Raw genomic sequence first — 24,231 nt, forward strand, 5'->3', positions numbered from 1 at the left:
AAATCAAGGGAAGTATCAGGAAGGTGGCCCAGAGTCAAGCTGCTAGACAAACAATTGAAAGTGACTCCAGTAGTTAAAATAACCCACATCTGGACTGCTGTGTGAAAGCTGTCATGAATAGAGTTTGAGAAGAGAAGGAAACTGACTAGAAAAAGTGGAAGCTGCAGATAAAAAGTCTGGAAAAAGCATCCAGAATGTGGGTAGGTGAACACTAGCCCTCGACCTCATCCTGGGAGGTGCAACCAGGAGGTTACCTCTTGGAAGTTGAAATGTCAAGTTTAAAAGAATAGAGTGCATGCTCTCTTGCCTTGGAGATAATACATTTCTAGGTATCCATTATCCCAAATATACCCCACACCCTTATGTAATGTGTTAAGTACAGGGGACATGCATGGTCTTTGTCCTTTTACAGGGGAGAGCATCATGCCTAATTAGGCTACAAGTCTACTTTGGTTCTGACGACAGGACCAAATTCTGTGTTAGGTGGACTGTGGTTCTGACCTGGGGTTGCATGTCGACCAAGACGGTGGTGAGGGCCATGGGATCTCAGGCTGGATGTTTGAAAGAGGCGTGGTGAGTTATCACTGTGCAGGGAGATTTCAACACAGGCTGTGAATAAGAGCTTTTATGTTCCATTAAAAGTCCACTCATAGCCCGAGTACCTTTGAGATACTTGCCTTTTCTTGATTTTTCCTTCTGAGTTCTGGCTCCTACCTATTATCTTAGGAGGCTAGCTGGAAGTAAATAGACATTTTGTGGCTATTTAAAACACTATGTTAAATGCCTAAAGGAGCCACAGGTTATTTAACACAATTCAGTAGTGAGCACTTCTACAAACAAATTTGTCTTTTATTTTGAAGAGGAGTAAAAATGCAATTCTTTATTCAGCAACCCTGTAAAACCAGTAATGGCTTCATTTCACTCCTAGGTTTACAGCTTTGAAAAATGTTTTCAGCATAAAATGTGAATCTGAGGACATTTGGGGAAAGGATATCCATCCCAAGAGGTAATGGGAACAAGCTGCTCTATTTCTCAGGGCCTGGCTGGAGCCATGGCATGGGTCCCTCTAAGGACATAGAAGAGTGTCTCAGCCATCGCTGTGTCCTCTCCAGCTGGGAGTCCCTCTGCTGGATATCAGAAAAGTCTTTGCTGTGAGAAGAGTGCTATTCTTAATCTTGTATAGTAAGTGACATTTATCTATTGTTTTAAAAATGCCAGTGTCTGCCCAAAGCCAGATCTGAAGGCAATTTGGGGGTCGTGTCAAACTAAGAGGACAGAATTGTAGTTGTGGGGAGGAGGAGGGCTGGGTCATATCCTTGGCTCTTTTCTGTTCTCATACTTAAGATTCCATCTTGATGAATTGAAATTTTTACGCAATAGAAATGTAGTATCACGTTTTGTTGAAGTTGTTTCGGGTCATATATCTGTGTCTTTCAGTATCACATATGCACTTTCTCCTAGTGCCCCTCCCCTCTCCGATTGGTAATCATTCTTCATAACGTCGTCCAAGGTTTGAGCTGTTGAAGCTTACAGGGAGGTTGCCATCCCTGACCACACATGCCTGGCATGTCAATAAGGCTGTCCTTGTAGCCTCAGGATTGTCTGTTTCCAGCTCCCGAGTGCATGAATGCCGTGCAGTTTGGAAGGGAGCCCGTTGTCAGAACCCACCATCCTAGGGGGAAAGGCACATTCCGTGTGAGGTCACTGGTTGTTTTAAACTGTGGATTTTCCCTGGAAATATTTCATTCCAGTAAGTGATTCCCACTATGTTTTGCATTTAGATGTTCTGGGGCTGGGGGAGAGGTTTAAAAGAAAAATAGGGCAACCCTGTGAGGACCCCTCTCACTTCTGAGAGCTTTCTCTGTATCTTGGTTTAATAAACTTCTATTGCTTTGCTCACAAAAAATAAAAAGAAAGAAAAGAAAAGAAAAGAAAAAAAGAAAGAAAGAAAAAAGAAAAATAATGATCCGAAGAAAACATAGGGTTTTCGTAGTATTTAGCTGTAAACGATGGTAGGAGATTAAAAAAAAAACAACAAATAGAAGTGCAGGCCTGACCCTAAACCATGGAAGATGGACAAATCCATCTTCAGGACTGTGGTTGTCTTTCAATATGTTGATGTCGTTCCAGGGAAATGTTTTCCCAGCTGTTTGGGAGATTGGTGGCATTGCCAAGGCAGAGTGACCACAATGGATGAGATACATAATAGATACACAGAGAGAGCGCATCCTACACTGTGTCCTATTCCAGGCATGTGTTGCACTAAGTCACCCTCCCCTTTTGTCCTTACAGATGCGTTTGACTCTTGAGGCAGCCCGGGCCTGGGTTTCTGCCTTCAGGGGCGTCTGTGGGTGGAGAGCTGGAGGCAGAGTGGCTGAAGGCTCCGGGAGGCTGGGTGTGGGAGAGGGTGGCCGCTCTGTTAATGCCACCTCAGATGGTCCTGCCTTCTCCCCATGACTCACGGTGGCTGGCAGTGACAGAGCCAAATGAGAGTATTAACCAGTGTTGGCCACTGTGACCAAAGGAGTGAAAAAGAACAAATATCATCTCCTTCTGATGTTTACTGCAGATGCCTCAGCATCCAGCTAGCAGAGTATTTTCTGTGTGTAGGCCCGCTGCTATGTTTCTCCTCAGGACTTAAAGATTTCCTATCAGGAAAGAGGAAATGATAGAATAATAGAGGCTTTCCCATGAAGAGGAAATGCTGTTTACAAGTAATGCACAGTTGTTAACTGTTCCGATTGCATACAATTATTGGATGATGCAAACCTTGTTAACTAAAACATCATCTTACTATTTAACTTTGATTTTTTTAAATTAATGACAGTGTTGGGCAGCCCAGGTGGCTCAGCGGGTTAGTGCCGCCTTCCGCCCAGGGTGTGATCCTGGAGACCTGGGATCAAGGGCCACATCGGGCTCCCTGCATGGAGCCTGCTTCTCCCTCTGCCTGTGTCTCTGCCTCTTTCTCTGTGTCTCTCATGAATAAATAAATAAAATCGTTAAAAAAATTAATGACAGTGTTGGGAACATAAGTTTATGTTGCAGTTGTTTTACTTACTGAATTTCAATAAAGAGCAGGAGTGGGGCACCTGGGTGGCTCAGTGGTTGAGTGTCTGCCTTTGGTTCAGGATATGATCCTGGAGTCCTAGGATCGAGTACCGTGTTGGGCTACCTGCGAGGAGTCTGCTTCTCTCTCTACCTATGTCTCTGCCTTTCTCTTTCTCTCTGTGCGTGTGTCTCTCATGAATAAATAAATAAAATCTTTTTTAAAAAAGAAAAGCAGGAGCTGGTGGAAATTCAGAGAGAGACAACTTTAAATGATAGTAGAAGAGGAGTTGCTGGGGCACCTGGGTGGCCCAGATGGTTTAGTGTCTGCCTTCTGCTCAAGTCATGATCCCAGGGTCCTGGAATTGAGCCCCACATTGGGCTCCCTGCTCAGTGGGGAGTCTGCTTCTCCCTCTCCCCCTGCCACTCCCCCCATGCTCATGTTCTCTCTCTCAGTATCTGTCTCCAATGAATAAATAAAAGATTTTTAAAAAATTAAAAAAACAAAAACAAAAACAAAGGAGTTGCTATTGGAAGGGAGATGCTAAAAATATCTAACCTCTTAATCCTGAAATAGTGAAGACTGGGAATGGTTGATAAGGAATATGGGCTTATTCACCAAATCTTGAAATTTTAGGGTGAAAGGACACTCTTTAGTCAAAGTAAGTTTAAGTTTCATTAGAAGAGACACTATTCACACATGAAATTTCATACTGAGGAGGTGGAAAGGCAGGACATATCCATGACTCCATAGGACTCCTATTAGAAGTTGAAATACACATGACCTGTAGGGTTCGTGAAAAAAGAGGAAGGATTATTATCCTTCCGTAATAATAATATTCTTGCTATCTGTTCAATTATTTTTATAGAAGCATAATGCAGATGATCATGGAATAGATCAGGGATGAAGATCCTCTGTCTCTTCTAATCCAGGCTACATGTTTCCTGTGTTACCTAAAAAAAAAAAAAATCTATATAGTAATAATAGTACTGTATTCCAGGGCATTTGAAAAGTCTCAGCAGAAAGTGTGAGCCATGTTACCAGAACCCCCACACAGACACTGCTGGTTTGGTGCATTCTTTAGATTCTAGACGGTCTTTCATTTTTATTTTTTACCTTCATTTTATAATCTGCTTTGCTTGGTGCTGTGTACAGTGAGTATGCAAGACTTTGCAGCATTCCACCAAGGAACTGTGCTGGGTGATGATAGCATGAGCCACTTCCCAGTCGGTGACTCATCTTCACATGCTCTGAGCAGAGCCTGTGCCCGGTTTCCAGGCCCCTTGCAGGGCTGATGGAATGAAGCTCTGAGCACTGCAGCTCCTGGGTGGAAGGAGCAAAAAGGTCCTAAGCCAATAGAATGAATTCACTCTTGAGATTTTGTGGATGCTCACCCTATTTAAGAATCTTATTTTGTGTGGAGAAAGGAGTGGGTGTTCTGGTCAGGAGACTCTGGTGCTTTCAGATGCTGGTGATGCTTACCTTTGATAGAGGGGGTTACCTATAGGTAGACTCTGAGTACCCGCCTTGAGCTAAATGGAGCCATTTGTGAGGAAGAGGATGGCTTTTCTTTGCTATCTGGTGTGTCTTGTGTGATGGCACACTGATTGACTAGGAACCCCAGACTTTTTAGATGTAATGTCACTAGGAGATTTTAGGTAGAGGCTCAGTTGCCTCCAAACCAGCTGGCAGCATGGAAGCACTGGTAAACCCCACAATTTCAAAAGATTATAATCCTCGGGAGGATGTGGCACCATAGTGTTATGAAAAGATTATGGGGTTGATTCTTACTTCTGCCACTCATTAGCAGTGATAGAACGTATAATTATCCCCAATTTACAGATAAGGAAATTGAGGCTTAGAGAGATTAAGTAATTTGCCTGAGGTTATGTAGCTAAAGGAGTCTGGCTCCAAGACTGCATGTTTGAACCTATTGCATGCTCTCATGTCTCCCCCTCTGTCTCTCCCCGCTTCCTTCTCTTTTTGAGAAGACATTTTTATTTCCTCTGATCCCTTGATAGAATGTATGGATAGTATGGTATGCCCTTTATAGGTGTGTATGTGAAATCATGGCTAAGAGTGTAAACTCCAGAGCCCAACAGATTGACCAAGTTTAAATCAAGACCTGGCCACATCTCAGCTTGAAACTGAGAAAATCAGTTAATTTCTCTGCACCCCAGCTTCTCCATCTGTAAGCCAGAGACAATAATAGCACCTGCCTTATAGTTGTGAGGGTATGACATGAAGCACCTGGGAAGCACCTAGAGCAGAGTACAACATATGATAAGCACTCAATACATGTGAGCCATTATTGTTTCTGCCATTATTTACTGCTGTCTCTTCAGGCCACTTGGTGGTTGGTGGTAAGTATGGCTTTGTCCTCTATGCTGGGGCCTTGCTGGAGGGTCTGGGTAGATAATGGTCTAGGCAACATGCTAAGCAAGGTTCGGTGATCAGCCAGTCTTGAGCCAACAATCTAGGCAGAGATTAACAGGGTATGCATTCTGTACTCTTATGTAAAAAAGAAAATGAGAATTTAACCTGGTATCTGATTTTGATGAAAAACTTTCATGATAATTTATAAGGTCTGAGAAAATTCAACTAAAATATTTTTAGAGCCAGTACACTAGTACAAGTTCTGGGGGATTCACATGCCTAATTGTCAACTCCCAAGGAACATTCAGTTTTGTTAGAAACAGACAATTACTTGCAAAAGGTTCTGTGGACGTTTTGAATTGGCGATTAGAATTAATGCTGTGAGTTGATGCAAAGAAGTTGTGAAAAACATCTAGGATGGGGGCAGAGCCCTAGTAAAGGATTGTGATATAGTTGAGATAAAGAAGGAGTTGCTTAGGGTTGAGAGTTACAGATGGAAAACAATGGGAGATAGGGGCAAAGTGGGACTGCGTTATAGAGTTCTGTATGAATTTAAGACAATGGGCAAAGAAATACACTCTTCTTCTGGGAGATACTTTGTTAAATTTGCCCAGAATACATACATTTCCCCAAAAGTACACTGGACATTAAAATGCAAAAAGCCATCCTGCAGGACATGTACATGACAAAGACATGTAGGTTCATTTTTAAAAATACCTTTGCTTTTTCAGTGAGACTTGAGTGAGTGATTTCACTACTTAGGTTAATAGAAAAACCATTTATGAAGCTAGGTATTCACAACTTCAACAAATGTAACTGGCCATCAAGCAACTGGCTTTTGAATATCGTACTCCAAGGACCTATTCAACACAAAGTTTTCAGATTAGAAAGTAAATACTAGGTATTACTTTTCATCCTTCAAATTCCCTTAAAGGAGTTAAAACTTACTAAATGCCACCACTGATGAAAATCCAGGGGAGCATGGATCCTGCCTGGGTTTTGGAATTCCTTCCTTGACTTTTTTTTTTGTTAGTTATGGTTCTAAAACCTATATTGATAAAGAATGGATTGGTTGAATAATAATTAACCATAATTCTTCTGTCATTATTCTGCCTGGATAAGATTTCAAAATTGAAAGGAGTCTTAAAGATCAGCTAATTAGATCATAAAACTGATTCCTGGCTCTTCTGTGTGTCTGGACATCTCACCAGTATCTGGATGCTCAGCAATGTTGGGCTCAGCCAGTGTGGCTTATTGGATCCACCACTGGAAAATTTCCAGTGGAGAGATTCAAGTCATTAAAGTTACCTTTAAAGGTGCATACAGTCTGCCCCAGGGCACCCTTCTGTCCTCACCTCCTGGCACTCTTCATTTACTCTTTCCTTGTCACAAACATTGCTAGCATGTGCCCATCTCCAGACCTTTGTACCTCATACTTGCTGTTTCCTAGAATGTTCTTCCACAATGTATTTATTTCATCCTCATTCTTAAAATGTTTCTTTGGCCTATACTGGTGCTAGATTGACATTTATTTTCTCTTATCACACTGAAAGTATCATTCCCCTGATTTTTGGCTTGCATTGTAGCTCTTGAGAAATTGGTTGCTTATTGTTCCTTTGAAGATAATCTGCCTCTTCATTCTGGCTGCTTTTATGATCTCCTTGTCTTTGGTGTTCTGTAGCATCTCTAGGATGTATTAAGTGTGGAGGTCTTTTAATGAATCTGCTCTGGATTTGTTGGATCTTCTGTGTTTTTGGATTGGTGTCTTTCATCAATTCTAGAAAATTCCCAGACATTATCTCTTTATATGCTGTCTGTGATCCATTCTCTTTCTTTTCTGATGGAAATGCAACTGGATCTGTTAAACATATTTAACAGCCTCATGTCTTTTTAACCTCTTATTAAATATTCCATGTCTGTCTTTCTATTCTTTATTTCAATAATTTCTTCAGCTTTATCTTCAAGTTCACAAATGTTCATCAGTTTCTAGCTGGCTAACAAATATATCCTTTGTGTTTTAAATATCATGTATCTTATACACATTTATTTATAAGTTATGCTTAATCAATTAAAAATGCACTTATTCAAAAAAATATTTTATTTATTTAATCATGAGAGACACAGAGAAAGAGGCAGAAACAAAGGCAGAGGGAGAAGCAGGCTCCATGCAGGGAGCCCGATGTGGGACTTGATCCCAGGACCCTGGATCATGCCCTGAGCCAAAGACAGATGCTCAACCACTGAGCCACCCAGGTGCCCCAGAAATCTGCTCATTGTAATCATTTCTTGTTTCATATGAATTTTTTCAATTGCTATTTTTATTTCTTTAAATGTGATTGTTTAATATTTTGTGTTTGACAATTAAATACCTGAAATCTTGGCTGATTCAGCTTTTTGTGGTTTCTGCTAGTTCTTGCTCCTGCATATTTGTGACTTTAAAGTGTTAATTCAGTTTTTGAATATTTAACCATGGGGCTTTTTGGAGGCCTAGGTGGAAGGTGATTTCCTCTAGAAATTTATGTTTGGTGCTGCCAGATTTCTTGGTGATACTACCAACCACCTTAAAACATATTTTTGGCTTGAGGTTTTCCAGGCCACCCAAGCACTGTGAGTTTGGACTGGACATCTTGTGTGAAGGCTAGATTTTGATGGCAGAATTTTAGGGGAGATTTTCCCCCTCCTTTCCACATCCATAAGGGACATGTTATTTGAGACAGTCATCTTTTCTTGAAGTCCCTGGGAGTTATCTGTGGAAATTAGGAAAAAAAAAAAAAGCATTCTTTTCTCAAGACACTTTATTGCTGTCAGTCAGAACATTTTCATAATAACTTTAAAATAAAACATAACTGTGAAGTGAGTGGTATCCCAGGGATTATGTGAAACACAAGTTGCTCTCACTTCATGAAATGTACCCTGTCCCATTCTGACCAATCAAATCCTGCCCAAGCCTCAGTGCCTCACTCAAATAACCCCTTCTCTGAGAACACATCCCTAATTTCCACATTCTAATGCAAAATGGCAGCCCCTCTTCTGAATTACCATAGTAGTGGTGGTGCATTTATCACAAATTTACTACTTTTTGTTATTTTTCTTAAATCTTATCTCCATCACAAGAATGAGAGTTGCATGTTTTATTCAAATTTCTGTCTTCTGTAGCACTCAGTAGAAGGTCTAGAGCAGGTAGGTGGAATATTTTTGTTAAATAATTAATTAAAGGAAAGAATTTAATTGAATAACAGGATGTGAACCTACTAAAGAATTACAAAAGGTTAGCAAGTTGGATGGTTCATAAAGATTTGCTAAATCCCAAGTGTATAGTTCAGAAGGGCTGTCAAAGTGGGTAAAAGTCTTCTCTGGGTGATGGTGAACTATGTTATAAAGAGCTTAGAGTTTTTTTGCATTGCTTCAGTGTCTAAGTTTAGAGTGGTTTGGCAAAACTTGTGTCTGCTCATAATAGAGTCAGAGATGTCTGTTAAGTAAGAAAGTCTTTGTATCATTCCAAGAAAATGATTTCTACCAATCTTTGTTTTTTTCAAAAGGAGATTAGGCTATATTGTTCTACGGAAATTGTTGCTCTAATGTTTATTTGGCTATTACTCAATATATTTTACTCATTTTGTTAAGTAAGTGAGTGCATGTTACAGATTTTCTTCCTTCCCAATTCTTTTCCATTATCAGGTGATTTTAGGAGCTTTTAAAAATTATTTTTTAGTAGAACGGGAAAAAATGCTTTCTTTAAAAATCTCAAGTTTTCTTTATCTGATACTTCTGAAAAATTTAATTTGTACTTGGGACTTTTTATAAATGATCTGATCTAAATCTTTAAGATCTCACAAGATTGGAGGAACTGGGACAAAATAGCTTGTCCTGGTCACTCAACCATTGAGGGGTGAGACTGCTGTGATTTGGATATGGGTTCACCTTTCTTTCCAGTGTATCAAATATTCACAGATTTAGCTTCATAGTATGATTTGGTCAGATTTTAAATGTTAAGCACTAAGCATGTGTAAACTCTTTTCCCTCCCCTTTAAAATTTAAAGCTCATTATGATATTAACAGGATATGACCTTATAGGAAAATGATTGAGCCTTCTAATTCCTGTTGTTTATTTGGTATTTGGAGAAACATCTGGAAAATATTATGTTCCGTGACTATTATTGACTTAATGACTAATGTTTATGCCCTAGCGTGGAGGTCCTAAAGCACTCTAAAGTAGTCAGTAGATGTTTTTGCAGTGATTATTCAACAAGGCACTTCCCTTGCACTGGCACTCTGGGAGAGGTGCAGGGCTCTGATCAGCTGGGCTTGAGGCCCCTGACTATGGTAGGATATGGAGGTTTCAGCCACCTGGCATGGCTTCTTCACAAGAAAGAGGAGTGCCATTACAGGGGAAGGGGGTGTGGAGGCATGCCAAGTAGTCAAAAGCTATAGCCACTATTGTGTACTTCCTGATAACCAAATAGAGTTGTGAATGGGTAGTTGGATAGAAGGTTCTGATGCTCCAGACAAATGTAGGGCTCAAGATTCTAATATGGTCCTGAAGGCATATAGATAGGTGAGATTTAAAGTCATGGGGTTGGACCAGAAGCAAGGGCAAGTCCGTGAGGCACATAATAAGTCATAAAAAGGAGTTTCCAGGGAGTGGGAGCAGGTGCTCAAAGAGGCAGGAGTGGGACCTCTAAGATCAGAGAAGACAGAGTTGCTATCTGAGGGTATAGTCAACAGTGTCAGCACTGCTGAGAGTGCAGGCCATAGTAACACCGAGAAGTATTCATTGACTCATTAGGCAAGATGTGAGAACTCTGAGAAAATTGGAACTGACAGGAGATGACTATCAACTGGAGATGTGTGTTGAAGGTGAAAAGAAGTAGAGAACAGAAGTATCTGGTTTGGGTCATGAAGTGGATGCTCGATCCACTGAGAGGGACAGTAAGTCTGGGAAGGTAGGGTAGGTCTGAAGAGAAGGGAATGGGTTCCATTTTCATCACTTCGTGATGTACTTCCATGGCTTTAATTAAAATCAGAAGTTTTTGGCTTTTGATATTTCGTAAATTATTTCATATACAAAGAGGAGGTTCAAATCAGAAACTCAATGAATGAAAACATTTGAGAGAAGAAGAGTAGCCTGTGAAGAAGTCTGGAAGGCAGAGAGGTTGCAGGCAATTGAAGCTGGTGTCATCTGGTAGGCCAAGTGGGTAGAGAGTTTGAAGGCAGGGATGACTGTCAGCAGTTTCCATTACTAAAGAGGGGTCGAGTAAGTTAACAAGAAGTGCCGATTGGTTTTGACAAAGACTATTATAGAAGAGTAGTGGGGTCAAAATCCAGTTGGCAGAGGGATTTTAAGTGGAAGAGATGAGAAGTGGGGAAAGCTGGAACAGATCGCTGTTTCCTGAAGTTGACTTTGAATAGAGGGGTAAAAACACAAGGATCTGTCAAGGAGGTGGTGGTTATTATTTTTTTGGGGGGGAGGCAGGATAGATTTGTGCTGTTTGTATGCTAATGGAGCAAAGCAATGGGGAGAGGGAGGTTGAAGAAACTAGAGAGGAGGATAATTAAGGAGTGAGGTCCCAGAGCAGATGGATGGGAGGAGATATATCAACTGGTGAATCAGGAGGGATGGTGGTATGAGTGGGATGCAGATGTTTCTAGATGCCCATATAGTCAATGAATATAATCAACGAACAATGAATATGCAGTGCCACACCTAAGTTATATCAATGCCCCCTTCTTCATCTTGACCCAAAAATATTTAACATTAGGAAAATTATCACCACTCCCGTTTTACAATCTGGGGACATTGACAGACCAGCCTGCCTGCCGCCTGTTCTGTAAAACAAAGTTTTATTGAAACATGGCCATGCTCCAGTTCATTCATTTGCATATTGCCTATACTTTTCCACAATAACAGCCAACCCTAAAATGTCATTGGCCCTTTTCAGACAGTTTGCTGACCTCTATACACTGATAAAACTGAGGCCTAGAGAGAATATTGACTTTAGAGGATCCCTCTCTCCCCCATCCATGTCTGAGGCCACTTTTTCTTTGTGTTACTTGACATTCTCCTGATGCTCACTGCACACTCTTAGAATTATCTGGTAACTTCTCTTTCTCAGGAACTTTCAACAATTATGATTGTAAATTAGATCAAATTTAGACCTATCCTGGCTCCACCCTAGAGATTCAACTGTGTCTCAGTGCTTCCTAAGGAGGTAGGTGCTAGAGACAGCCCTGATCTTTCCCTGACCTTGGAAGTGTTGGTTTATTCTGCATTACTTGGATTGCTTTTCTTCACCTTTTCTGAGAGGCCAAGATCATCATCTTCTCTGACATCATTCCCCAAACCCCATGTATTCCTTATCCCTGTGGTTTTGCTTCATTATTTCCCTCCTGTGCTCACCCATCTTTGAGTATAGTCTGTGTCCTGTCAGAGGGGATGCCCCTACTCGTACGTGCCAGGGGTTCAAGTAGTGTCTCTGCCTCTAACCTCCCGGAGGACAGGGTCTGTATTGACCATGTTATCAGCACCCTGAGTTCTACAGTTGCTGAGAGTTCTATTGGTGCTTATCAGATGAATTCTGATTAGGTAGAAAAAAATTTAGGTGCTTCAAAATTGCTCACTTATACATAAAATGGTGTGCTAATTACTAGCCTTTCTCAACTCTCTTGAAACCAAATCCCTTCCTGAATCTTTTGAAGTCCACTTTGAATTATTGACCAAATTTGAAAGCAGTGCATTTATAGTTACGTTTTCCCCTTTTTGTCATACTCTTCAATTTTCAAGAGAATATACAAAATCCACTCAAATTAATTTCTTGCTGAATTTTCAAATGTTTCTGTAGGGGCTAGGATTTTAATAGTTGCAATTTACTTTTACAATGTATCAGATTATAGTTGTATTTACTTACACATACTGTTTAGCACTTTGCTACTTAAAATGTGGTCTGCCCACCAGCTGCTTAGGCATCACTTGGGAGCTCCTTAGAAATGCATAGTCTTGGGTCCCACTCAGACTTCCTAAATCAGAATCTGCATTTTAATAAGATTGCTGAGATGCACTTACACTTTAAAATTTGAGAAGCACTGCTTTGGACTGTTGAACTGGTAAAGACATGAAACACAGGGCCCTATCTCACAGACCTTTTATAACTTTTTTTTTTTAAGGATTTTATTTATTTATTCATGAGAGACACAGAGAAAGAGGCAGAGACACAGGCAGAGGGAGAAGCAGGCTTCATGCAGGGAGCCCGATGTGGGACTCAATCCTGGGTCTCCAGGATCACACCCTGGGCTAAAGGCAGGCGCTGAACCGCTGAGCCACCCAGGGATCCCTTTTTATAACTTTCATATGTTATGATGGTGTGTTTTATATTTTATGATGGAAGTTTTCCCTATCAGAAAAATTTTGCTGTTTTTCTCTGTTATTGTTGGAGAAGATCATGATTAAGAGACAGATAAGGTATGCTTTTGTTCTTTCTGCTACCTGGCATGTACTTATTTTCTCTGTTTTTTTTAGAAATAACAAAATCTAAAACTTCTCTATTCTTGACAGGAGTCTTCTGGGCTACTCTGTAGTAGGTGAACAACTTACCTCTCCCTCACCTGTAGCATTGGGCTTAATGCTATTCTTTCTGATACGTATATTTTATCATCCCCCTTTGGTTACCTTGGAAATTGCTTGTACACAATTTGAATTCTGTACTGGATGAAGTTGTAGTTCCCATATTTTTAAGTCCTTGAGAAAAGTAAGGGACTAACTAAATATAGGAACAAGTAAATAATAAAACCACATTTCTTGGGGATCCCTGGATGGCTCAGCGGTTTGGTGCCTGCCTTCGGCCCAGGGCATGGTCCTGGAGTCCCAGGATTGAGTCTCACATCGGGCTCCCTGCATGGAGCCTGCTTCTCCCTCTGCCTGTGTCTCTGCTTCTCTCTCTCTGTGTCTCTCATGAATTAAGAAAAAAAAATCTTAAAGAAAAAACACCCACATTTCTTTAAAAATACATAATTCATTCAAAACACTAATTCATATCGTCCTTCGTGCCAATTAATCCAAGCAGGCAGAGTAAAAAATAATACAATCATTTTTTTTTTTTTTGGACAGGTCATACACATGTATAGAATTTAAAAGATTCAGTAAAAAGTGAATCTCCTTTCCATCCTCACTGCCCTAGCCAGGCGATTCTCTCTGTGGAAGCAGCTCTTCATCCCAGGTCCTTATGAAAACTTCCACAGTATATGGACTGGGAAGTTCAATGTAGTTGTGGCCAAGAGGGTGAACAATGAGGCCAGAGTTTGAACCTTGGCTACTAGCTTTGTCATCTTGGACAAGTTTCTTAATCTTGCTGTGCCTCAGTTTTCTTATCTGTGAAAGGGTATAATAATTACCTTTTTTAGAAAAGAACTAAAGAGATAATTCATGTAAATGGAGTGCAGAATACATTCAACAAATATTAACTATTAATATATGTGAGCATTTCATTATGGTTTTATCATTTCTACACACAGTAGTTACATACCCTAAATATTTCCATACCTTGCTATTTCTTTTGTGTGTGTGCGACTATTTTATTTTTCTTCTACAACCCTGAGATCAAGACTTAAGCTGAGATCAAGAGTTAGACACTTAACCAGCTGAGTCACCAGGCACCCTGTGCTTTTTCTTTTTTTTAACCTAGCAATGTGGGATTTTCATTTAACTGTGTGGAGATTGGTTCATTTTATTATGTATAGAACTGTCTCATTCTTTTTAGTATTATTATTTTTTTTAGAAAGAGAGAGAGAGAGAGTGTGCACATGTGTGGGTGTGAGGGGAATAGAGAGGTAGAGAGAATCTTAAGTAGACTTCATGCCCAGCACAGAGCCCCACATGGGGTCGATTCCACAACCCTGAGATCATGACCTGAGCTGAAATCAAGAATTGGAAGTTTAACCAACTGCACCACCCAGGTGCCCCTAAATTGTTTCCATTCTTATGATATTATGAAAAGCATTGGCGAAATGGCATGTGTACATGTTATAGTGTGTCTGTAGGGTAAATTTTAGAAATGGAATCTAGAAATGGTCAAAGTATAGGCTTTAGTTTTGTTAGATGTTGACTTATTGCCCTCCATAGAATGATATACATGTGCCAACAAAGGCACTCTCAAACTTATTATGACAGATTTTAACTGTGATTTTTAAAAATATAATTTTTCTCATGAATACCTAATAAAAATTTCCATACATATTTGGAAATTTGATTAAGATCGCTGGATTCTTTGGAATAGTTTGGTGGGTAGGAATAGGAAGATAAAGCTTTGCACTTAAGGATTTTAGGGAGCAAAAAATTGGATAGTGAGCTATTTTTAAAGAGGAACTGTATGATATGCCACAAACTGTCATTATATCTAACTTCTAAAGTATTCTTGAGATACTGAAACAAAGAGTTCGGAAAACTCCCCTGAGCAGCAGGACCTGGCCTCTAGATGCTCCTTCAAGGATCTTAGTTCGCTGCATTGTCCTGAGATCTGCACAATGTAGAGCACTTCTTTCTTCTACTCACGCATATCATCATACAAATTCTTGCTGCCAACCTATCTAAACCTACAGCTTTTCCTTAGAATGTAGGCGAAACAGTTTCTTTTAAGTATGTAAAAAAAATTAATGTAATCTCTGAAGTAAATAAGACCAGAATATAGTATCTTGGAACGTGTGACCTTAGCTTAATTTTTGAGTGACCCAAAGTATTTGTGGACCCCTTCTTATTTATTTTACATTTTGTAAATGATTCAGCCATTGAGTTTTATGGAATTTATAATACACTGCTCCTCTGAAACACAACTCTAGTCTATGGTGAGAATTAAGATTAGCACCGAAATATACATTTTTAATACATTTAGCAGATGATCGCTTGGCTCATTTTGAATATTCAGATGAGCTGAGGAACTGAAAGGGATATCAAGATAACTTTACATTCCAAGAGGCATGTAAATACATGGCTGTTTTTAGCCATGGGCATCAATCAGGAATACTTGTTGGATGTCAGGGGTGTTGAATATGGCACCAGGTCACAGTGACAAACAGCAGGCTCTCAGCTGACCTTTTCCAAACTGGAAGGAACACTCTCGCAGCTGACAGACCCTAGGAGATGCTTCTCAGGGCCGCCTGTGATGCCTGAGTTTGGCTGGTGGTTTGTGAGGTGCCCTTGGGGGGCAGCATGGGGACCACAGGAGACTTGCTCTTTTTTCAGGGACCAGTAGACAGGCGGGGCTCACAGATGCTCGGAGGTAAACTGAATCACTTAGACACTTAACCTAGTTGCTAGGATGAAGGCTATGGGCCTATATTCTCTGAGCAATTTATCAACATGGCTGTCATCCTTTGTTAGCCACTTGACAGGATCTTGACACCAAGGAATCATAACCACCACCACCACCACCCCTCTTTAAAACCCAGCTCAACACAATGGATACCGTTAAGCTTCAAAATAGGTACCAGTTATGTGGCTATTACTTCATGTTGGGTCTTTTTGTTAGTTAATTGTTAATTGTCCCAAACATCAATGAGGGAGATGAAAATGAAGGCTTAGAGGGATTAACTAGCACGTGCCAACTGCTAAGGGAACAGCCCTGAGAGTGACACCCAGGTCGTTCTCACACTGAAGATGGGGCTTTCCCGCCCGGTCAGCAATGCTGTCCTGCCAGCTAAAAATACAAGTGCCTTTTCAACACTGCAAGGAGCCATCACATTTGTCTGGACACAGTTGTTTTTTTCTAAATAAGGTCTCATTATTACTCCTCATTCAACTACCTGTAATGTAATTATGATCGATTTTGATGTTGCTAATGATTTTGAATTATTTCCTCAAATTACCTTTATTACTTCCCTGAAAACTAAGGGCTTAATATACTGACAGGTTGTCAGACTTGCCCCTTAGTCATTCAGCGATCAGCAGTAGTGCCCAGGATCCTTCCTCGGCCTCTGGTGAAGACGGGAGCTTTGCGGGCACATTCTCTATCTCACTTTCTCTCAATCAGCAAGGTCATTGTCTTAATTTTCTTAGGATCCTGAGGCACACCAGGCAGTGTTCTTCTTTTACACATACTTACCTTGTATTTCTAGTATTTTTCTCTTGTCTTTCTTCTGAGTAATACTGATTTTTGTCTTAATTCTTCCTATCATTGCCAGTTTTCTTCCCTTTTCCTGTTTGATGTCTCTTTTAAAGTGCTACTCAATAAGCTTATTCTAGATTTGTTGATATTTTGCTCTTATTTTTATTTCTTGTTATTTTCCTTTTAGTTATAAGGCTTACTGTATTTTCTATAACATGCATTTTGTCCCCTTCTGTGGTTATTTTGTTTCCTCTCAGGGGCTTATTTTGTTGCTGTATTTCCACCCTTTTGCCCCAGTTCTGTTCCAGGTTCTTGGGAATCTGGGTTGGGGTTTAGTGGGGCAGAGCCCAGGGCTAGGACTGCCCGGGAGAACTTTCAGGGGCTGTCAGGGTCTGGGCTCCTACAATTACTGGGAACTACTGTCAGTCATTCCTTTCCTCCCTGTCTCTGGCCCCCTGCCAGCATCGAGCAGGCTTCCCCCACTGCCTGCAAGTTGTCCACAGCATCGGGGCCATGTGGCTGGCCCCTGAGCCCCTGGTCCTTCGCCGGGAGAATAGTGGGTTCCATTCATTGTTCAGCAGCCTGGGCTTTGAATCAGGTGTCTCGAACCTTACACCACCCTGCAAGATTAATAACTATCTGTGTCTGACAGATAAGGAAGCTGGTGCTTTGAGAGGTTGAGACTCTTGGGGGAGAGCGCAGTCTGTAAAAGGATGCACCTAGGATCCTGGCCTGTCTGTGGGACTCCACAGTCCACCTTGTCTCCACCACAGCATCTCATTCTCTGCCAGAACAAACTTGTTACCTGAGTACTTTCTACACCTTTTGTTACCTGCACTGGGATGAGATCCTTCTTATCCGCATTAGAGGGTGTTTCGGGGATTCCCTACTGTTGTATCTTAATACTGTTGCATCATGCTCCTGAGAGTTCTTCATTTCTCCCTGTTTAATTCATGAATACTCCCAGTACATTGTTTCCTTTGTTCATTGTATTAGAATCCAGTAGCTGGTGAATCCTGTTTTCCTGCTTCCTGCTGCTGTGAGAGCAGGCCTACATTAATTATAATGTGTTGCTCTGACAATCTAATAATGTAAAAATCAAGGTTATTGATCATTTTTAATTTAGTGAATTAAACTTTGCTGCTTACAGGGATTTTCCCCTTAACTTTTATTGATGATGGTTCTTTTACTGTTAGACCTGTGTCTTGCCGGAACAGAGCGCCCTGCTGATTTTCATAAAGAAGCATGATTGACATTGGCCTGACTGCACTTGGGAATAAGACTTGATACAGGTAGGACATGTCTCAGTTTCGTGAAGTACTTTTAATGATTATTAATCTGCAATACCAACTCTTAGATTAGATGCATGGGGTCATGATCAATCCTGTAATTCTGGTTTAAAGTAGGTTTTGGCTTGATGAGCATCAACATTTCCTTTCTTATTGTCTCTCTTTTTTTTGGTTTCTTTTTTGAGGTCAAGGTCAATCTTTAAAGTGTGTTTTTTTCTGATTAGGAAATAATATATATTAATTGTGGAAAATCCCACTATAATCCTACTTTCTAATGATAACCACTATTGAACATTTGAGCATATTTCTTTTTTAATCTGTGCATGCGTGTGCATGTATGTGCATTTTATCACAGCTGAGCTCCTAATACATACATACACAATTTTGCATTCTTTCCCAATTAATGCAGATAATAAATTCCCCATCATTAAAAACTCTCCATGAGCATAATTTTAATGGCTATATAATATTTCATAGTATGCATATGCCATAAGTTACTAACCATTCCCTAGTGTTAGGCATTTAAATCCTTTCCTGTTTTATGAATAATGTTCCTTGCTATGCTTTAGTGCATCTGTATTTGTCCAGATTTATGATCATTTCATTTAGATTGATTCCTTGAAGTGAAATTAATAGGTCAAAAAATATGACCACTTTAAAGTTGCTTGATAAATAACACTTGCCAAGTTATTTACCAGAGTGCATTTCCACTCGCGCCAACAGTGGGTGGGAGCCTAGGGACTCATTGCCCCCAGGAGGCACTGAGTGCTGGCACAGCTAATTTGATAAGCAAAAGCTAAAGATGCTGTTTCATTGTACATTTCTTTGATTATCAGTAAAGTTAAACATTTTTTTTAATCTACATATTAACTTCTTTATTCCTTTAAAAAAAAACTCTCTACCCTTTTCCTATTGAAGTCTGGTATATTCTTTACAACTTAAAAGAGATCTTTATATACTAAGGATACTGACCCTTTTTCCATTTTATTTGTTGAAAACAGTTTCTTAATTAGTTGTTGGTGCTTATATCTTTATAATTTTTTTGATGTTTACATGTGTTGAATTCACTAATCTTTATTTAGCATTTTAATTTACTATGTAATTTACAATACATCATTTATGATATAAAGCTGTACTAATTTACTATTTTTGATTTTTTAATTGTCAGTTATATCTTCTGTGTGTGAATGTGATTTCTGCCACCATTTTAAAAAGTCTTTTCCCCTTCGATTAAAAAAGAAGGTCTTCTCTCACACAGAAGGAAGTTAAATATATTTAACTGTATGTTTTTTTCTAGTTCTTCTAATGGAATTTTACAACTTCAACTCTGTAATTTATTTGGCATTTAGCTTGGATAATATTTTGAGATAGAAAAACTAACTTGATTTCCCCCCAGTAGATAATCAGTTGACCCAGCAGTATTTTTGTTAAATAAGCCATTATATCACTGCAGAGTTTTGTCATTAACTTCATCATGTGCTTATGTTTTATATAACCTGAGGGTCTGTTTCTATACTTTTGTTTTATTAATCTGTTTTTTATTTACCTTAGAATTATACTCTTAATTACCGTAGCTTTGTAATAGGTTTTATTATTTGAAAAGTTGTGATTCTCCTTCTTATAATTATATAGAATTTATTTTAACCTTTTTATTTTTTTATATAAATTGTAGCATCATCTTGCCAAATTCTTTATTTGACCTCTATTCCCCTTAACCTCTCCCTTCCAACCCTAAAGCAAAAACGAATAAAATAATAACTAAAAGGAAATATAAATAGCTCTGGGGTTTTTGTTGGAATTGTGTAAAACTAACAAAATGATTTAGGCAGAACTGAACTCTTAGTGCCTATCTAGAAAGGTACTTCCCTTTTAAACAAAAGATTCTTAGTTTTTGTTGGATTAGAGTTGGTCATGAGGTGTCCCTGTTTGAGCCCCCAAAATGTTCCAAGGCAGAACCGTGTGACCTATAGCCTGCAAATGGCTAAATGTGGCAAAAGGCTGCCAGCGAATGCCCTCAAGCTAGAATGGTTTTTTACACTTTGAAAGGCTTGTAAAATGAACCAAAGAAGAATATGAGACAGAAAGCTGAAAATATTTACTGTCTGGCTCTTTATAGATAAGGTTGGCTGGGGGCATCACACAGCAAAACACTGGCAAGCAAGCTGAAGGCATTTGGAGTTCACATGTTAATTATGAGAGTCATGGCTTCCCTTTACTTGCTCCTTCTTCAGCACACTGTTGGAAGGGTTTATGTTTGTTTAATGTATTTAAGGTAATCTGATGTGCAGATGTCAGTGAATGTCGACAGGTTCTGTTTCTTCCAACATTTCAAAATGTTTTTTAAAAAGTACCTTGAGTGTGTTGTGAAACTTAAAAAAAATATATTTCTTTTTGAAGGATCATGTAATCATGAGACAACATCTTGTTTTAATGACCTGTCCCCACAGTAGGGATGGCAAGGTCAGCAGCTGCCCATGCACAAACAGGAGGGTGTCCAGCAGTGTCCCTGGATCTGCCCCAGGCTCTAACCCCACCAGTGGTGCTGTTTTATAGACATCTTATCCAGAGAAAGGCCTCTTGTTAATTTGATGTGAACTACTTTATAATCCCATTAACTCCCATCTGTTATGACTGGAAAGAGCTGGCTCCTCCAGGACTGGACACAGAGTGTGGGTCTGGCAGGCTCAGGTGAGCTCAGGTGAGCTCAGGTGAGGAGGGAACCCAGCAGAGGCTTGGATATCCTAAGATCTAGGGAGGAGACATGGGGAAGAGAGATGATTGGAAGAGACAGACAGGGTCTACAGTTTACTGTTACTGGTAAGAAGGGTAGGTTTTATATCCTGGGAGACCTGAAAACGCCGAGGACCAAGGGACTTAGGAGAGATGAGCCAGAAAAATGAATCTGCCTCTGTGCCAGATGCTTTTGTTGTTGCTGTAAGAAGGGCAGGGAGGACCAAGGGAGGCCTTGTTTCAAGTTCAAACAGCCTGAGTCTCACCCATGGATCCAAACTCTAATAATGTTTCAGTAGAGCTTCTCTCCTGTGTCTTGGAAAATATGATTGTTCAGAGTTTGAATTTAGCCTTTTGGCTATTCTGAAAGGAAAACAACCAAAGTTTAAGTCTTTTGCTCCTACGTTTACCTTCTGAAATATAGAAGGTGTTTGCTGGCGGTTTCATAATCTCTTTTTGTTTTTTTTTCCAAGTGTAAGGCCCTGCAGAGTTTGGTTAATAGAATTTACAGCAGGCAAGTCAGGCAAAGACCAGATTTCATGGAAAAGCTTCTAAAGCGAAGTTGTTGGAAATTTAAATTAGATTTGAGTGTGACAGATCGACTACTGAGAAATGGTATAGTGCCTCACTGTTAAATTCTACAGGAATCTGCCTTGAATTAATAGTGTTGTTTTTCTGATGGAGCGGGTACTGATTTTGAGTTTTGAATCCAAGTTTATACATTTTCCAGATGTAATCATTTTACCCAAGTAAATGGAAATATGACTGTATCAGGGACTCAAAACCATTACATTGAGAATGTCTTTAGCAGCAGTTTAGTGACCAGTCAAGAATATTCTAAATTGAACTCTGAGGAGTCTTGGGAAAATTTCCTGCTCATGAAAAGTATGATTTAAAGGAGAAAACAATAAAATTGAAAACATTAGATCGATATCACTCACTCACTCACTCACTCACTCACTCACTCACATATTTCATGAAGTGAGCTGGATACCTGACAATTGCTGTAGGGTGCAATGTGAGATTTTAATGCTAATAAGCAATTTGTTCATTAGAATATCCTTGATGGACATCAGAGATCTTTCATGTGTGTGTCTCTGTCCTTTCCAGCAGGTGACTTGAACACTTGGACTTCTTATGAACAGGCAGGATGGTTCAGTGAGTCCTGTGTGTGGGCTGAGTTGGGGTCTTCGGAGTCTCCTAGCTGTGTGCTATAATAGTTTGGATCCTTCCCAGGGCAGGACTTCATTCCTTTCCAAGTCACTAGAATATATCCATACATATTCCTGAAGAATTGTATCTAAACTCCCTCAGAAAGGAGTTTCTAGGAGATTTGTAAAGGTGTATTTATTTCTTGGGGCTGTAGAGCCTAGTGTCTGTCCCGTTCATCACTTTAAATTCAGCTCCCAGCATGGGCCTTGCACATTGTAGATACTCAGTAAATATTTGTTGAGGGAATAAATTGACTATAAATTAAATGTTTTGAGATTGCAATCCTAGTTCTCATGTTTAACCACTCTACAGTGATAGTAATGGGAGCTGACTTTTATTGATTGGTGATTGTACAAGACGTTGTATTGAGAGCTTCCTCTATTATTTTATGTGGTCATCACAGCAAGAAGCACAAAGAGTGTGTTAGTCAGGGTATACCAGATTATGCTTTGGTCACAACCCCGCAGTTTCAGTCCTTTCACTCAGTGGAGCCAGGTCCACTGTAGTGGTTATCCAGGCTGCTTCCATATCAGCATGACTCTGTTATCTTAAGCCAAGGCTGGATAAGAGTAGGGCTGCATTATCATGCATGGGCTTTTCATTGTCCAGATCTGGAAGCCCTATGCCATACATTTGTTCACATTTCACTGGTCAGAACTGGTCACATGACACCATCCAACTGTGCAGGGGTACTGAGAAGTACCATCTTCTGCATGCAGGGAAGGAGAGGAAAACCAGAAGTTGATATACAGTGATAATAGCTATCATCAGTCTATTATACAAATATCCCCATTTTACAGATGATAACACTGAGGCCCAGAGAAGATAGGTTACTTGTTTAAAGTTACACAGCTGGAATATGGCAGAGCAAGGTATTTAGGTGTATTTGTTTTCAAAGCCCATATCCCTTTTTTAAATTAAGTTTTAAATTTTAATTTCAGTATAGTTTACAGTGTTATATTAGTTTCAGGTATATGATATATTGATTCAGCAATTATACACATTACTCATTGCTCATCATGGTAGATGTATTCTTTAATCCCATCATCTCTTTCCCCCATCCCCCAATCCACCTCCCCCCTGGTAACTATCAGTGTGTTCTCTAGAGTTCAGAGTCTATTTCTTGGTTTGTCTCTCTCTCTTTCTTTTCCTTTACTCATTTGTTTTGTTTCTTTTTTTTTAATTTTTATTTATTTATGATAGTCACACAGAGAGAGAGAGAGAGAGGCAGAGACACAGGCAGAGGGAGAAGCAGGCTCCATGCACCGGGAGCCGGATGCGGGACTCGATCCCGGGTCTCCAGGATCGCGCCCTGGGCCAAAGGCAGGCGCTAAACCGCTGTGCCACCCAGGGATCCCTGTTTTGTTTCTTAAATTCCACATATGAGTGAAATCATATGATGTCATATGGTATTATCTTTCTCTGACTTATTTTGCTTAGCATTATATCCTGTAGATCCATCTATGTTGTTGTAAATGGGAAGATTTCATCCTTTTTGATAGCTCAATAATAGTCCATTATGTGTGTGTGTGTGTGTGTATCCCACATCTTCATTATCCACTCATCTATTGATGGATACTTCGATTGCTTCCATAATTTCGCTATTGTATATAATGCTGCAATAAATGTAGGGGTGCATGTATCCTTTTGAATTAGTGTCTTTGTATTTTGGGGGTAAATACCCAGTAGTGCAATTACTGGATTGTAGGGTAGTTCTGGTTTTATCTTTTTGAGGAACCTCCATGCTGTTTTCCACAGTGGCTGCAGCAGTTTGCATTCCCACCAACAGTGCACAAGAGTTCCTTTTTCTCTACATTCTTGACAACATCATTGTTTCTTGTATTTTTGATTTTAGCCATTCTGACAGGTGTGAAGTGATAGCTCATTATAGTTTTGATTTGCATTTCCCTGAGAGTGGTGTTGAGCATCTTTCAAAGCCATACCCTTAACCACCATGCAATACTACCTTTCTTTTCTTTTCTTTTCTTTTTTTTTTAATACTACCTTTCTTAAAGAAATTTTCTTCTAAAGGAAACTTGACCTTAGTGAGGAGCATAATAAAAGTATTGGATTTGGGGTTTGGGTACCTGGTTTATAGGACTGAGTCCATCACTGACTTTCTTTTATGTGTAGCTAAGCCACTTCTCTGGGTTGATTTCCTCACGTGGGAATAATAATTATTAGGCTGGTGTTATAAAGTAATGTATATAATAGCACCTGCAGAGACATAAGGTACTGTGTAAAGACATGATGATATTACTACTGACACCCACTTTATGCATTGGTCTTAGCAGGTTTTTCACATGTAAGGAGCCTCGAGATTCTTATAAGAAAACCAGTAAACCCCTTAAATAATCTTGGTACATTTAGGTGAATATACTGTATCTACAATATAAAATTAAACTTCATTGGGATAATCTTTTCAGACATTTCATTACACTGAAATGATGCTAAGTTTCAACTAAACTTATTAGCTCTCACCTTCTAA

General features: G+C 39.7%; 1 protein-coding gene across 21 annotated transcripts in view; it reads left to right on the top strand.

Moving 5' to 3' along the window:
• Positions 1 to 24,231, top strand: part of CSGALNACT1 (chondroitin sulfate N-acetylgalactosaminyltransferase 1) — a 327,875-nt gene that overhangs the window by 95,085 nt on the left and 208,559 nt on the right. For 14 of the 21 annotated variants that reach the window (XM_072776718.1, XM_072776723.1, XM_072776719.1 and 11 more), the window contains one exon: positions 17,709 to 17,804. The exons of 3 other annotated variants lie outside the window; for them this stretch is intronic. The gene's annotated coding sequence lies outside the window, so the exon portion shown is untranslated. Of the gene's footprint in view, positions 1 to 1,035; positions 1,183 to 17,533; positions 17,616 to 17,708; positions 17,805 to 24,231 lie in introns of those variants that run through there. 4 more of the 21 variants (XM_072776726.1, XM_072776731.1, XM_072776729.1 and 1 more) reach the window with 2 other exon arrangements.

This window comes from Canis lupus, chromosome 15 (assembly GCF_048164855.1).
Source record: "Canis lupus baileyi chromosome 15, mCanLup2.hap1, whole genome shotgun sequence".
Lineage (NCBI taxonomy): Eukaryota > Metazoa > Chordata > Mammalia > Carnivora > Canidae > Canis > Canis lupus.